General features: G+C 51.2%; 1 pseudogene; it reads left to right on the top strand.

Annotated features, from left to right (window-relative positions):
- Positions 1-4,248: 4,248 nt before the first annotated feature.
- Positions 4,249-5,970, top strand: part of LOC123061053 (uncharacterized isomerase BH0283-like) — a 2,460-nt pseudogene continuing 738 nt past the window's right edge.

The raw sequence follows: 5,970 nt of genomic DNA, 5'->3' as shown, positions 1-5,970 counted from the left end.
TAGAGGGTATTCATATACTAAACATAAAGAAAGAGGAACATCGTGTGTATACGATCTTTCCAAACAATAGAAAGAGTAAGAATTTCATGTTTAATATATAAATCAACTCATTTGATTTCTGTAAATATTATTTCATGTGTGTATAGAGGGTATTCATATACTAAAACATGAATCAAATAAGATATGGATTAAAGAAAGATTACTTCTTCTGGATCCTAGATTAATCAAATAAAGAAGTGAATTTTCAAATTTCTAAATATTCAATAAGGAATAAATATAATAAACGTGTGTGGAATTAGTTTTTTTTAGTGGAAATTGGGATAGATATAGAATAAGAGCTTATGGGATTTTGGAGGTTAAGGGGGAGTTTCTAAGTCAAACGTCCATTCTTCTTTGCAAATTTATCTACTCCCTCCGTTCCTAAATATAAGTCTTTGTAAAGGTTCCACTATGAACAATATACATATGTATATAGATGTATTTTAGAGTATAGATTCATTTATTTTACTCTGTGTATGGTCCATAATAAAATCTCTTCAAAGACTTATGTTTAAAAACGGAGCAAGGAGTTTGTGGCTCGCCAAAGTTCTTATCACGACTAATCTCAGCAAAAAAGACCATTCAACGTCATGAGAGAAAAAAGAGTTATTTATTGGCAACGAAACAGACACAATGTTATAACTGACCAAAGCCTAAGTTAAGAGTATCTACAGCTGGACGCCTCAAGCCTACCTCATCCGTTTGGGCGAGCCACCCGGTCATTGCTCGGTCGTGAAATTTTAACCTAGACGAGCGGTTCAAACAGGCCTCAAACGCCCGTGCTGACCGGCACCCCTCATATCCATTCCAAATATGAGACGGATATGGGACGCCCGGGCACGCTCGTCACGTCGAACCCAACAGTCCACCCTTCCACAAATTACACCAAATTCACCCCAAGACCTGCTGGATCCATTTGCTATCTCCTCTCTTCTTCTTCCTCCGAGTCGTCCGTCTTGCAGCTCCGCCACCGCGCGCGCTCCGCGGCCATTCCTAGCCTCTGCGCCACCAGCTTCGGCAGAGTAGTCCTCTCTCCCGTCCTCGCCGCGGGGGACATCGTCGCCAGCCCAGACGCTACCCTGCACGTTCGACAACTCTATGGTCCCGCCTTGCGCTTGATGTGTTTGACACATTGTCTGACCGCATTTTTTGTGATTTTATTAGGGAAACCGATGAATTCTGATGATTCGTCGGACGAGGGGTATGGACTGATGGAGATTGATCAAATGATTCAAGATGAGTTCTTCGATTTCTTGAATTCGGACGAACAAGTGGACATGATCATGCTCATGAGCATGCAAGAGGAAATGGACCGGCAAGCGGTACATATTCTCAACTTCAAGAGCTCAATCAAAGGGAGAAGAGTGATCAATCGGGATAGGGTGTCCGGAGCAAAGCTACTACACAGGGACTACTTTACTCCTAATCCTACTTTCCCGGATGATCCATGGTTTCTTCACGGTTCTCGCATGCGGAAACCATTGTTTTTGCGCAATGTGGAGGGAATGGAGTCACACAATGACTACTTCAAGCTCACAAGGGATTGTTGTGGACAACTCTCTTTCTCTGCCAAGCAGAAGTGCACGGCTGCTCTGAGGATGCTTGCACTTGGTACTGCTGCAGATGTCATTAGTGAGATGGGCAGGGTGTGGGAGAGCGCGTTCTTGAAGACTACTGTCAAGTTTGCCCGAGCCATGGTGGAGGTGTTTGGACCTGAGTATCTCACAGAACCAAATGCGTAGGACACGAAGAAATTGTTGGCTATTGGAGAGGCAAGGGGGTTTCCAGGAATGCTCGGATCAATTGATTGCGTGCATTGTCAGTGGAAGAACTGCCCCCAAGGTTTGCGGGGAATGTATCAAGGTCACACCTGATAGGCCACCATCATACTAGAAGCGATGGCATCACATGACTTTATGAATTTGACATGATTTTTTGGAATGTCGGGTTCTCACAACGAAATCAACGTACTTCAACGATCTTCGGTGTTTAAGAGGCTTTGCAATGGAGAATCACCGCCGTGCAACTGCACCGTCAACGGCTGAGAGTACAACATGCGATACTATCTTGCCGATGGTATCTATCCTCAGTGACCGGCGTTTGTGAAGACCGTATCCAAACCGCATAGCAATAAACACAGCCACTTTATAACAATGCAGGAAGCGACTAGGAAGGATGTGGAGAGGGCATTTGGTGTGCTTCAAACTCGTTGGGGAAATTGTGTAGCGCTGCAATGATGTGGGAATCAGAAACTTTGTGGTAGCTGATGACATGGTGTGTTATTCTACGCAATATGATTGTCGAGGATGAGGATGATGGTGTAGCCCAAATCAAAGATTTTGAAGCACCTGGAGAACAAATTGAAATCCCGAAAGTCATGATGCAGCTCAGCTTATAAACTTTCTGTAGATGCATCGGAATTTTTGAGATCATCAGGTGCATACGCAACTACTCAATAATCTTGTGGAGCACATGTTGACCACAATGAAAATCAAGGAGCTAAAGCTTCAGTTATGCAGTTAAAATAAAATTTGTGTAAAGACTATCTATACTTGGTACCAACATTTATTATTTACATGAGACATTGCTTTTTATAATCAATGTGCATGAATTTAAGAGACCGAATTTAATATATGTGGATGTCAGGAGCGAAATATGAGAGCCTATTTGAATGCGCTCGTGCACATGCTCAAACGCGTCCGCGGACCCTATCAAATTTGTTTTTTTTTGAATGTTGGCAGTAGATCTACCAAATTCATTGATCATGAGAAAAAGAGTTGGTTTAGTTTATAAGGGAAACCGGACCCAAAAACCATACAAACAAGGCCTTTCGGCAAACAACACACACATCCACAAGAGCCACGGGTCCCTCTGACTGGATCCACCTCCAGAACGATGCCCCCAAGAGAGAACGCGACGCCGAATAGCGCCGCCATCGTTCTATCTAAACTAGATCAAGGATTTCCCCCGGAGCACGTCAGGAAAGGCAAGATGAGAGCAGCTACATCGACGCCTCCAACGAGGAAGCGACGCGTGAAAGCGCCGCCATCAATGACTCCGGCCGTAACCGGAGTACGACTTTCGCCGGCAGTCTCACCTGCCTAGCCCGAACCTAGGATCCGACCAGCCTTCACACCGAACCACTACACCTGCCTCCACGGCCAACCGCACCTCCCTGGTAAGCTCGACGTGCTTCCAACCTAGCATCCACGGCCCCCACTGGACGAAGGACGCAACCCCCAGCAGCGCCATTCGTCTCCCATCAGAAGGATGCAACCAAACACGACGCCATTCGTCTCCTCGAGGATGCAACGCCTGCCGGCCATTCCTCTCCCGACGAAGGATGCAACAACCGCAGCAAGGCCATTCCTCTCCCTCCAGCCACCACCATCTCGTCCTCTCATCCAAAGCAGCGTCGAGCTTACCGAACCACCATCAAGAGGATGCAACACCGAGCAAGGATGCCATTCATCTCCCACAACTTCTCCTGCGCAGAGAACAACAAGCGCACTCGCCGCCCCGGAACAAACTGCGGCCACCCAACTACACCGCCAAACGCAGCCTAGTGCGAACCGCAACTGCATCATGGCGCGAAACGCAGCCAGCAGTTGCGGACGACCAGCGAACTGACGAGCACCTAGGCCTTCCCCACACGCCCTCAGCACGGCCGCGCCGAATTTGCGCCATCTTGCTGCACACCCCCTCCACCTCGCGCTCCGGAGGCCTCGCCAGATCCGTGTCGCGCTGCTGCACTCCCCCCTCCACCTCGCGCGCCGGCGGCCGCGCCGGATCCGCGCCACCCACGCCGCCACAGGGCAACCGCCGCAGCCCCGCAGCGAACCCGGATCGGGCCCGATCCCTGCCCATGGAGCGTCGCCGCCGCTTCGATCCTCGCAGACGCACGCGCCAACCCGCCGCCGCGACTGCGGCTCTCCAGATCCGCGCGCGCCCGCATGGTGGCGCCCCTCAGTCCACGCGCGCCGCCCAATCTCCAGCGCGCAACGCCGCGCCGCCCAGCCTCCAGCGGGCGCATGCCGCACCGCGCTCGCGCCCGACAGCGCCTTCCTCAGCCCAGGGGAGCAGCCCCGCGCAGCTCCTGTAGCAGGCGAGAGGAAGAGAAGGCCCGCCGCCGCCGACGTCGCGCGGGCTTTGCTCGGCGGTGCTCGCCGGCGGCGGCGGAGGGAGGGTGGTGGGGATGCGACCTCCGGCGGCTAGGGTTTCGCGCCCGGGCCGCCCCGCGGGGGAGCGGCACGGGGCCGGGTCTAGCAGCTGTCCACCTATCGAATTTGTTAAGTCCGGCTGTGGATGCTCTAAACCATGGTCCCAGCCGGGTAACACAAAGTCTTGCTTCAGTCTGTGTCTAGTCCTAGGTGGTAAGAATTTCGCCAGTTCTATTGTTGTTCTCTAATTATCTTCGGGCAGGTAAGATGTCGTCGTTGAGGAAGGAAGCCTGCAAGTTCCATATCGTCACTGATGATTATTGCTCTGCCAACTCCCATCCATCAGCAGCTGATTTGACTAGCACCAGTACTTGCTGTCCTATAAAAACCTGCTCCTCCTCCGGTGCACGTCCGTACCGACAGATCACTAGCAGGCACACACACACACGGATTTGGAGCAGCTCAGATCATTAGCGGCCATGGTCAAGAAAGGAATCCAGTATGTCGTGGTCAGTGCTCTCTTCTCTTCTCCTCCATTTTCTTTCTCTTGTTGGCTCGATTGAGAACCGATGTCCACGCCGTGTGGTCTCGTCGCAGGTGGATGCCTTCACGGCCCAGCCGTTCAAGGGCAACCCGGCCGCGGTGTGCTTCCTGGAGGACGACGCGGCCGCTCCCGCGGGGGACGGGCGGTGGATGCAGTCCGTCGCCGTGGAGTTCAACCTCTCCCAAACGGCCTTCTTCTCCCGTGATTCGTCCTGCGCGGCCGACGCCGCCACGCCGCGGTTCCACCTCCGCTGGTTCACCCCCGTCACCGAGGTCGCCGCCTAGCCTCCCACCTGACAGGCACCCGCTGAATCAGCGTCGTTGCTCGCAGCTGATCCGTATACGCCGTCGTTTCCAGGTCGCGCTCTGCGGCCACGCGACGCTGGCCACCGCCCACTTCCTCTTCACATCTGTCCTCGCGGAGCGCCATGGCGTGGTTGAGTTCGCGACCAAGTCCGGGGTCCTGACCGCCAAGAAGGTTCCTGCACCGGAGGCGGAGGAGCAGGGGAAGCTGTTCATTGAGCTGGACTTCCCCATGAGTGATTATGTGGGTTGCGAGCCCGCCGACGAGCTGCCGTCCATCCCGGAGACGCTCAACGGCGCGCCCGTCGTCAGTGTTCACTAAATCAGTGACCACCAACGACCTCATTGTACTGTCTCTTATCTCACTCGCTCTCTCTCTTCTTCTTTTTTTTGCGTGCATAACCATTATTTTAAAAATTATTTCCTAGTACTAACTTAGAAACATAATTGAAGTAAAGAATTGTGTTTTTTAGATTCACCAAAAGAATCTGGCATGGCTTTCAGGTTGAACTTTCATCAGGAAAAGAGGTCGCCGATGTCCTTCCTAACATCGAAGAAATTAGAAAGTGTGCCGGCAGAGGTGTGATTGTTACAGCACCGGCGCCTGCTGGATCGGGTTATGACTTCTTCACACGCTTCTTCTGCCCAAAATTTGGGATTGATGAGGTACTAATACATAGTGATAGTGAAGCTGCTTTAACCATTTCACCCTAGTTCATAGTGCAAATCCATAACCTGTTCCCAAAATTTCTGTAGGATCCTGTATGTGGCAGTGCACACTGTGTTTTGGCACCCTACTGGGGTGGAAAGCTGGGGAAGCAAAAACTGATAGCGTTTCAGGTAATATAATGTTGCTTAATATGTTTTCGACAAGTGAACTACTATCATTTACTACAGTGATTCCTTTTTTTTTTGTGTGTGTGTG

The sequence above is a fragment of the Triticum aestivum genome, chromosome 3A (genome assembly GCF_018294505.1).
Source record: "Triticum aestivum cultivar Chinese Spring chromosome 3A, IWGSC CS RefSeq v2.1, whole genome shotgun sequence".
In the NCBI taxonomy this organism is placed as follows: domain Eukaryota; kingdom Viridiplantae; phylum Streptophyta; class Magnoliopsida; order Poales; family Poaceae; genus Triticum; species Triticum aestivum.
Note: the sequence above shows the minus strand (reverse complement) of the source record. Positions and strands in the feature narration are given on the sequence as shown.